Source organism: Giraffa tippelskirchi, chromosome 9 (assembly GCF_054371585.1).
Source record: "Giraffa tippelskirchi isolate mGirTip1 chromosome 9, T2T-mGirTip1v1.2.pri, whole genome shotgun sequence".
Classification (NCBI taxonomy): Eukaryota; Metazoa; Chordata; class Mammalia; order Artiodactyla; family Giraffidae; genus Giraffa; species Giraffa tippelskirchi.
In genome coordinates this window covers 142,845,053-142,855,272 of record NC_137283.1, presented here as the reverse complement: position 1 = coordinate 142,855,272, position 10,220 = coordinate 142,845,053, and the positions used below count along the sequence as shown (strand labels likewise).

At 39.5% G+C, this 10,220-nt stretch overlaps 1 long non-coding RNA gene across 1 annotated transcript; it reads right to left on the bottom strand.

Annotated features, from left to right (window-relative positions):
• Positions 1-259: 259 nt before the first annotated feature.
• Positions 260-7,837, bottom strand: LOC145522050 (uncharacterized). Its single transcript, XR_014065874.1, has 2 exons — positions 6,203-7,837; positions 260-609 (listed from the first exon to the last, which is right to left on the bottom strand). It is a non-coding gene; the product is annotated as an uncharacterized LOC145522050 (long non-coding RNA).
• Between the last annotated feature and the right edge of the window lie 2,383 nt (positions 7,838-10,220).

The window sequence follows — 10,220 nt, the reverse complement described above, 5'->3', positions numbered from 1 at the left end:
CCCAAACAGAATCCTATGGCCTCACTGAAATTAGGAGTTGCTGACTAGAAGTATGGGACTATTGAGGCAGCAGCATTTATAGGGCAGAACGAAGAAAATTATGCAGAAAAGTGAGCTCCAGGAAACACAGTAGGCATTTCCTTCAGTCCTTCTTGAATACGAGTTTTACGTATATAAAAGTCAAAGTGTACAAAGCCAGCAGAAGCCCACCAGAGAGTTGTAAGTTAAGTATTCTCAGGAGACAAGGATCAAGAACATCCCCAAGAAAAACAAATGCAAAAAGAGCCAAATGGATGTCTGAAGAGGCCTTACAAATAGCTGAGAAAAGAAGAGAAGTGAAAGGCAAAGGAGAAAAGGAAAGATATGCCCATTTGAATGCAGATTTCCAAAGAATAGCAAGAAGAGGTAAGAAAGCCTTCCTCAGCGATCAGTATAAAGAAATAGAGGAAAACAATAGAATGGGAAAGACTAGAGATCTCTTCAAGAAAATTAGAGATATCAAGGGAACATTTCATGCGAAGATGGGCACAATGAAGGACAGGAATGGTATGGACCAAAGAGAAACAGAAGAGGTGGCAAGAATACACAGAAGAACTGTGCAAAAAACATCTTCCTGAACCAGATAACCACGATGGTGTGATCACTCACCTAAAGCCAGACATCCTGGAATGTGAAGTCAAGTGGGTCTTCGGAAGCATCACTACAAACAAAGCTAGTGGAGGTGATGGAATTCCAGTTGAGCTATTTCAAATCCTAAAAGATGATGTTGTGAAAGTGCTGCACTCAATATGCCAGCAAATTTGGAAAACTGAGGAGTGACCACAGGACTGGAAAAGGTCAGTTTTCATTTTAATCCCAAAGAAAGGCAATGCCAAAGATGTTCAAACTAACACACAAGTGTACTCATCTCACACACTAGCAAAGTAATGCTCAAAATTCTCCATGCTAAGCTTCAACACTACCTGAACTGAGAACTTCCAGATATTCAAGCTGGATTTAGAAAAGGCAGAGGAACCAGAGGTCAAATTGCCAACATCTGTTGGATCATAGATAAAGCAAGCGAGTTCAAGAGATGGGACTACCAGACCACCTTACCTGCCTCCAGAGAAATCTGTATGCAGGTCAAGAAGCAACAGTTAGAACTGGACATGGATAAACAGAGTGGTTCCAAGTAGGGAAAGGAGTACGTCAAGGCTGTATATTGTCACACTGTTTATTTAACTTATATGCAGAGTACATCATGTGAAGTGCTGGGCTGGATGAAGCACATCCTGGAATCAAGATTGCTGGGAGAAATATGAATAACCTCAGATATGCATATGACACCACCCTTATGGCAGAAAGAGAGAAAAACTAAAAAGCCTCTCGATGAAAGTGAAAGAGGAGAGTGAAAAAGCTGGTTTAACTCAACATTCAGAAAACTAAGATCATGGCATCTGGTCCCATCCCTTCATGGCATATAGATGGGGGGAAAATGGAAACAGTGTCAGACTTTATTTTTTGGCACTCCAAAATCACTGCAGATGGTGAATGCACCCATGAAATTAAAAGATACTTGCTTCTTAGAAGAAAAGTTATGACCAACCTAGACAGCATATTAAAAAGCAGATACATTACTCTGCCAACAAAGCTCCATCTAGTCAAAGCTTTGGTTTTTCCAGTACTCATGTGTGGATGTGAGAGTTGGACTATACAGAAATCTGAGCATCAAAGAATTAGTGCTTTTGAACTATGGTGTTGGAGAAGACTCTTGAGAGTCCCTTGGCTTGCAAGGAGATTCACCCAGTCCATCCTAAAGAAAATCAGTCCTGAATATTCATTGGAAGGACTGATGCTGAAGCTGAAACGCCAACACTCTGGCCACCTGATGTGAAGAACTGACTCATTGGAAAAGACCCTGATGCTGGGAAAGATTGAAGGCAGGAGGCGAAGGGGACGACAGAGGATGAGATGGTTGAATAGCACACCGACTCGATGGACATGGGTTTGAGTAAGCTCTGGGAGTTGGTGATGGACAGGGAAGCCTGGCGTGCTGCAGTCCATGAGGTCACAAAGAGTCCGACACGACTGAGAGAATTGAAGTGAACTGGCAATCATTTTGAAATGCATAGAAATATTGAATCACTATGTTGTGTAGCTGAAGCTAAAATAGTGTTTTAGGTCAATTATACTTCAAAAATAAACTCACTCATAGCAAAAGAGATTACATTTGTGGTTACTGGAGGCAGATGATGAGGGAGGGGAAATTGGATGAAGGCAGTCAAAAGGTACAAACTTCCAGTTGTAAGATAAATAAGTACCACGGATAAACTTTGCAAGATGATAAATATCATGAACAAATGACAAACCTCAGTTCAGTTCAGTCACTTAATCATGTCCAACTCTTTGCGACTCCATGTACTGCAGCATGCCTGGCTTCCCTGTCCATCTCCAACTCCCAAAGCTTGCTCAAACTCATGTCCATTGAGTTGGTGATGCCATCCAACCATCTCATCCTCTGTCATCCCTTTCTCCTCCTGCTTTCAGTATTTCCTAGCATCAGGGTCTTTTCCAATGAGTCAGTTCTTTGCACCCCCACCCCCATGAACAGTATGAAAAGGTAAAAAGACAAACCTAGACTGTGTATTAAAAAGTAGAGCCGTTACTTTGCCTACAGGGTTCGTATAGTCAAAGCTCTGCTTTTTCGAGTAGTCATGTATAGATGTAAGAGCTGGACAATAAAAAAAACCTGAGGCTCAAGAATTGATGCCTTTGAACTGTGGTGCTGGGGAAGACTCTTGAGAGTCCCTTGGACTGCAAAGAGATCAAACCAGTCAATCCTAAAGGAAATTAGTCCTGAATATTCATTGGAAGGACTGATGCTGAAGCTGAAGCTGCACTACTTTGGCCACCTGATGCGAAGAGCCAACTCATTGGAAAAGACCCTGATGCTGGAAAAGACTGAGGGAAAGAGAAGTGGATGAAAGAGGATAAGATGTCTGAATGGCATCACTGACTCAATGGACATGTGTTTGACAAAACTCAGGGAGATGGTGAAGGACGGGGAAGCCTGGTGTGCTGCAGTCCATGGGGTTGCAAAAGCTGGACATGATTGAGCTTTAGCAACATTATATATGGAGTCTTCCCTGGTGGCACTGGTGATAAAGTACCTGCCTACCAATGCAGGAGACGAGGGTTCGTTCCCTGGGTTGGAAACATCCCCTGAAGGAGGTTATCGCAACCCACTCCAGTATTCTGGCCTGGAAAATCCCGTATACAGAGGAACCTGGCAGGCTTTCGTCCATAGGGTTGCAAAGAGTTGGACATGACTGAAGCAACTTAGCATCCATGCACACACATTATATATGGAAGTTGTTAAGAGAGTAAATCCTAAGAGTATTCATCATAAGAAAGAACATTTTTCCTGTTATTTAATTTTTTATCATATGAGATGATGGATGTTTCATCTAATTTATTATGATAATAATTTCTTGATATGTCTAAGTCCAACATTGTACTTATAATACAGTGAAAGTAGAAGTGAAGCCGCTCAGTTGTGTCCGACTCTGTGTGACCCCATGGACTGTAGCCTACCAGGCTCCTCCGTCCATGGGATTTTCTAGGCAAGAATACTGGAGTGAGTTGCCATTTCCTTCTCCAGGAGATCTTCTCAACCCAGGGACTGAACCGGGTCTCCCGCATTGTAGACAGACGCTTTACCATCTGAGCCACCAGGGAAATCTATAACACAGTGCTATATGTCAATTCTGGCTTCCCAGGTTGCACTAGTGGTAAAGAACCTATCTCCCAATGCAGGAGATGTAAGAGATGTGGGTTTGATCCCTGAGTCATGAAGATCTCCTGCAGGAGAATATGGCAACCCACTCCAGTATTCTTGTCTGGAGAATCCCATGGACAGAACAGCCTGGTGGGCCATGGTCCATAGGGTCACAAAGAATTGGACATGATGGAAACTACTTAGCACACCCATGTCAATTCTGTATCAGTATGCTGCTGCTGCTGCTAAGTTGCTTCAGTCGTGTCCGACTCTGTGTGACCCCATAGACGGCAGCCCACCAGGCTCTGCCGTCCCTGGGTTTCTCCAGGCAAGAATACTGGAGTGGGTTGCCATTTCCTTCTCCAGTGCATGAAAGGGAAAAGTGAAAGTGAAGTCGCTCAGTCATGTCCAACTCTTAGCGACGCCATGGACTGTAGCCTACCAGGTTCCTCCGTCCACGGGATTTTCCAGGCAAGAGTACTGGAGTGGGGGGCCATTGCCTTCTCCGCTGTATCAGTATACTGGAAGAGAAAAAAGGAAAAAAGTATATACCTGAAAAGAATCAAACTAAACTGCCAGTATCTGCCTGCCAAAACAGCACTTACCATTCTTTATAGAAAGGCATTTCAAAAAACACACTCAATAATGCAATTCTCACAAAGTTCAGCATCCAATTCAAAAACCTAAACACACCAAGAAGCAGGAAAATGTGACTCAATAACCAGACATTTTTAAAAAATCAACAGAAATAGACCCCAAAATGTCAAAGATGATGGAAGTAGCATGAATTTTAGAAGAGCTATTTGGATTTTTCACAAATATTTAAATGAAAACGAACATTAAAAGGAGAGAAACGAAATATCTAAGACAGAACTAGCTGAATTCTTCCTCACTATTATTCAGTTCACTTCAGTTCAGTTGCTCAGTCGTGTCTGACTCTTTGCGACCCCATGGACTGTGGTACACCAGGCTGCCCTGTCCATCACCAACTCCCGGAGTTTACTCAAACTCATGTCCGTTGAGTTGGTGATGCCATCCAACTACCTCGTCCTCTGTTGTCCCCTTCTCCTCCTGCCTTAAATCTTTCCCAGCATCAGGGACTTTTCAAATGAGTCAGTTTTTCACATCAGGGGGCCAAAGTATTGGAGTTTCTGCTTCAGCGTAGGTCCTTCAAATGAGTATTCAGGACTGATTTCCTTTAGGATGGACTAGTTGGATTGCCTTGCAGTCCAAAGGACTCTCAAGAGTCTTCTTCAACACCACAGTTCAAAAGCATCGATTCTTCGGTGCTCAGCTTTCTTTACAGTCTGACTTTCACATCCATACATGAGTACTGGAAAAACCATAGCCTTGACTAGACAGACCTTTGTTGGCAAAGTAATGTCTCTGCTTTTTAATATGCTGTCTAGGTTGGTCATAACTTTTCTTCCAAGGAGGAAGCATCTTTTAACTTCATGGGTGCAGCCACCATCTGCAGTGATTTTGTAGCCTACCAAAATAGTCTATCACTGTTTCCAGTGTTTCCCCATCTATTTGCCATGAAGTGATGGGACCAGATACCATGATCTTAGTTTTCTTAATGTTGAGTTTTAAGGCAACTTTTTCACTCTCCTCTTCACTTTCATCAAGAGGCTCTATAGTTCTCATTTTTGGCCACAATGGTGGTGTCATCTGCCTATCTGAGGTTATTGATATTTCTCCTGGCAATCTTGATTCCAGCTGTGCTTCCTCCAGCCCAGCGTTTCTCATGATGTATTCTGCATATAAGTTAAATAAGCACGGTGACAATATACAACCTTGACGTACTCCTTTTCCTATTTGGAACCAGTCTGTTGTTCCATGTCCAGTTGTAACTGTTGCTTCCTGACCTGCGTACAGATTTCTCAAGAGGCAGTGAGCACTCATATATATTCTTATAGTATCTCTTCAATTTTTTTCCCATCTCTTTAAGAATTTTCCAGAGTTTATTGTGGTCCACACATAGTCATTTCTGCATAGTCAATAAAGCACAAGTTGATATTTTTCTAGAACTCTCTTGCTTTTTTGATGATCCAACAGATGTTGGCAATTTGATCTCTGATTCCTCTGCCTTTTCTAAATCCAGCTTGAGCATCTGGAAGTTCATGGTTCACGTACTGTTGAAGCATGGCTTGGAGAATTTTGAGCATTGCTTTGCTAATGTGTGAGATGGGTTTGAGCATTCTTTGGCATTGCCTTTCTTTGGGATTGGAATTAAAACTGACCTTTTCCAGTCTTGTGGCCACTGCTGCGTTTTAAAAATTTGCTGGCATATTGAGTGCAGCACTTTCACAGCATCATCTTTTAGGATTTGAAATAGCTCAACTGGAATTCCATCACTTCCACTAGCTTTGTTCATAGTGAAGCGTCCTAAGTCCCAATTGACTTCTCATTCCAGGATGTCTGGCTCTAGGTTGGTGATCACACCATCTTTATTTGAATCGTGAAGATCTTTTTTGCATTTCACTATTATTGTATACATTCACTATTATTAGGAAAAGACAAAGATTTTTCACTCTCACTATTTCCATTTAATATTGAACTGGATATTTTGCTAATTATTAAATCAAGAAAAAGAAATCTGGGCATACAACTTGTAAAGAGAATTAAACTGCCTTTATTTGCTGAAGACTTCCCTGGTGGCTCAGAGGTTAAAGCGTCTGCCTCCAATGCCGGAGACCCGGGTTCGATCCCTGGGTCGGGAAGATCCCCTGGAGAAGGAAATGGCAACCCACTCCAGTATTCTTGCCTGGAGAATCCCATGGACGGAGGAGCCTGGTAGGCTACAATCCATGGGGTCGCAAAGAGTCGGACACGACTGAGCAACTTCACTCACTTATTTGCTGAAGTCATCATTGTATATTTAGAAATTCTAAGGAATCTAATAAAAGTTTCTAGATCTGCTACCTGACTTTATAAAACCATTAAACAGTTGATTGAAAAAAATCACTTGCTTGTATAAATGAAAAATAGGCATCATTTTTAAAAATGAACAATAAAATTATCAAAAGCCTCATAAATGAATAATTTTATCTATGTTAAATAAAATGTTTAATTTACAACAGAAACTATAAAACACTACTGAGAGTAATTAAAGAAGGCCTATTTAAGTGGATATTTTTACAGTGCTTCTATGTTAGATGATAATATTTTTAAAAGGGAAATTTGATCCAAATTGATCTGTCAATCAACACAATCCAAATCAATATCTCAACAAATTTTTTCTTTGTAGAAATTGATAAGCTGATTCTAAAATAAATGTAGCAATAAAAAACTCTTAAAATCCAGTTTTACTGTGTATTATTTTTTAAAAAGGCCAGAGTTATATGACATAAATTAGCTGGTTTCAAAATTTCCTATACTGTTATGATAATTGAGGCACATTTGTGCCAATTTTTGACAAGGATGGCAAGGCAATTGTATAAGAGAAAAGATAGTGTTTTCAACATCTGGTATAGAAGCAACTGGGTCTCTCTGTATATAGTTTAAAAAGTGAATCTTGACTCTTATTTCTCATGGTACATAATAATTTAACTCAATGTAGATCACAGACCTGATCATAAAAGCAACAGTTATAAAATTTGTTAAACAGACAACCACAAAAAGTATGTAGTAGAAAATGATTGTTACTGACTATGATTTTCAGGTGGGACAAAAAAGTCATAATGCAAAAAAGAGAAAAATGATGAACTGGACTTCATCCAAATCAAAAACTTCTCTTCATTGAAAGTCACTGTAAGAAAATGAAAATTCGGGCCATAAATTAGGAGAATATATTTTAATAAATAAATTTAAAAATACCTTATATCCTGAAAATATTTTTATACCCCAAGTATTTATATCTCTTAAGATTCAACCATAAAAGAAAAACAGTATAAATAAAACAACACTATAAATGGGTAAAAAATTGAAGAGATACTTTATAAGAATATATATGAGTGTTCACTGTGCACGTGAAAAAATGCTCTGGAGCCTTAGTCATGAGGGAAGTACAAATTAAAACCATAATGAAATAAGATTACACACCTATTAAAATGGTAAAAAAAAAACAAAACAAACAACTTACCACAGTCAAGTATTAGCAAAGATTTGAAACAATTGGAATATTCATAAATTACTGATAAAGTGACAAAACCCCTTTGAAATGCAACCTTGCGTTCCTTACCAAAAGGTAGCCGATCATGAGTGAATCAGAAATGCTAGATCTCCTTGGTTTAATGGGGTAAGGAGAAGGTGGGACAAATTGAGAGAGTAACATTGACATATACATACCACCGTGTGTAAATAGCTAGTTGGAAGCTGCTGTATAGCACAGAGAACTCAGCTTGGTGCCCTGTGACAACTGACAACTTAGAGTCCTGGGATGGAGTTGTTGGGAGCTGAGGTTCTAGAGTGAGGGAATATATATATATATATACGTATAGCTGACTCACTTTGTTGTATAGCAGAAACTAACAAACATTGTACAACAATTATACTCCAATTAGAATAAAAAACTACAGAGGTTCAGAGGCTTAGACTCATTGAAATATTAGAGTGCAACTGTCATTTAAAACCTACTCACCCATACTGGGAGGATCCAGCGGGCATACCTTTCACCAATACTTGAGAATTAAATATATGAAGAAGCCCCACCACCTTCAAAGAGCTTCATAATTACTCTTTTCTGAAGGCCAAACCTTACAATGGGAACCATAGCCACTCAAATAGAAAACTTAAATCATTTCTCTTTTAAATTTGCTAAAGTGTATCTCAGTTAAAATATGTCTCAGAATGTGATGTCTTGGTGGATGCTCCATGTAAGTTTGAAAAAAATATTTATTCTGTTATCGTTGCATAAGTTAGAGTTCAGTTCAGTTCAGTTCACTGAGTTGTGTCCAACTATTTGCGATCTCATGAACTGCAGCATGCCAGGCTTCCCTGTTCATCACCAATTCCTGGAGCTTGCTCAAACTCATGTCCATCAAATCGGTGATGCCATCCAACCATCTCATCCTCTGTCATCCCCTTCTACTCCTGCCTTCAATCTTTCCCAGCATCAGGGTCTTTTCCAATGAGTCAGCTCTTCACATCAGGTGGCCAAAATATTGGAATTTCAGCTTCAGCATCAGTCCTTCCAATGGATATTCAGGACTGATTTTCTTTAGGATGGACTGGTTTGATCTCCTTGCAGTCCAAGGGACTCTCAAGAGTCTTCTCCAGCACCACAGTTCAGAAGCATCAATTCTTTGGCGCTCAGCTTTCTTTATAATCCAACTCTCACATCCATACATGACTACTGGAAAAACCATAGCTTGGACTAGATGGACCTTTGTCGGCAAAGTAATGTCTCTGGATTTTAATATGCTGTCTAGGTTGGTCATAGCTTTTTTGCCCACTAGTCCTGTCCATTTCTGACAAAGGGGTAACAAGATTCACCCCTTTCTCCTTGGGATGAATTCTATCAGTTTCTGCCTCATGTAATTTGACATTCTGTTTTTAATTGTAGAAGTATTGAGGATTGTTATGTCTTCTTGGAGAACTGATTCCTTTATCATTATGTAGATATGTACCCTTCTTTATCCTGATAACTTTCCTTGCTTTGAAGTCTGCTCTGTCTGAAATTAACATAGTTACTCTTGGTTTTTTTTTGCAGGAGGAATAGTGTTAGCAGACTTCCCTTGTGGCTCAGATGGTAAAGAATCTGCCTACAATGCAGGAGACACAAGCTTGATCCCTAGGTTGGGAGGATACCATGGAGAAGGGAATGGCTGTCCACTCCAGTACTCTTGCCTGGAGAATTCCACGGACAAGAAGCCTGGTGGGCTACAGTCCATGGGGTTGCAAAGAGTTGGGCACGACTGAGCGACTAATACTCTAGTTTTAGAATTATACATTTTTCTCCATCCATTTGCTTCTTATCTGTATGTATCTTTATATTTAAAATGGGGTTTTGTAGACAACATATATAGTTAGGTTGTGTTTTTTAATCCATTCTTATAATCTCTTTCAACTGCTGTGTATAAGCCATTGATGTTCAAAGTAGTTATTGGTATAGTTGGATTAATAGCCTCCATATTTGTTACTGTTTTATATTTGTTGTATGTTTTTTTTTGCCCATTTTTGTCTTCATTTCTTTTGTACCACTTATGGTTCTATTATTCTCCTTTCTTAACATATTTGCATCGTTATATTTTGCATTTTTTACCTTTTTAAGTGGTTGTCCTAGAGTTTTTAGTGTATATTTAAAGCTAATCCAAGTTCACAAAGTTATTTTAAATTGCTTTTCTTATTGTTTCTACTGTGTGTGTCATATCAGAGTTTGGTCCTGAGGAATGCTTTATGGCTTCAAAGTATGCTTTTCCTTATAGATTTTATGCCTAATAACTTTTAATGAAAGCTAGAGATATTATGTAAGAAAGTAGATGATGATGTTAAGTTTTCTGGGTTGTTTTTATGCTCAAAC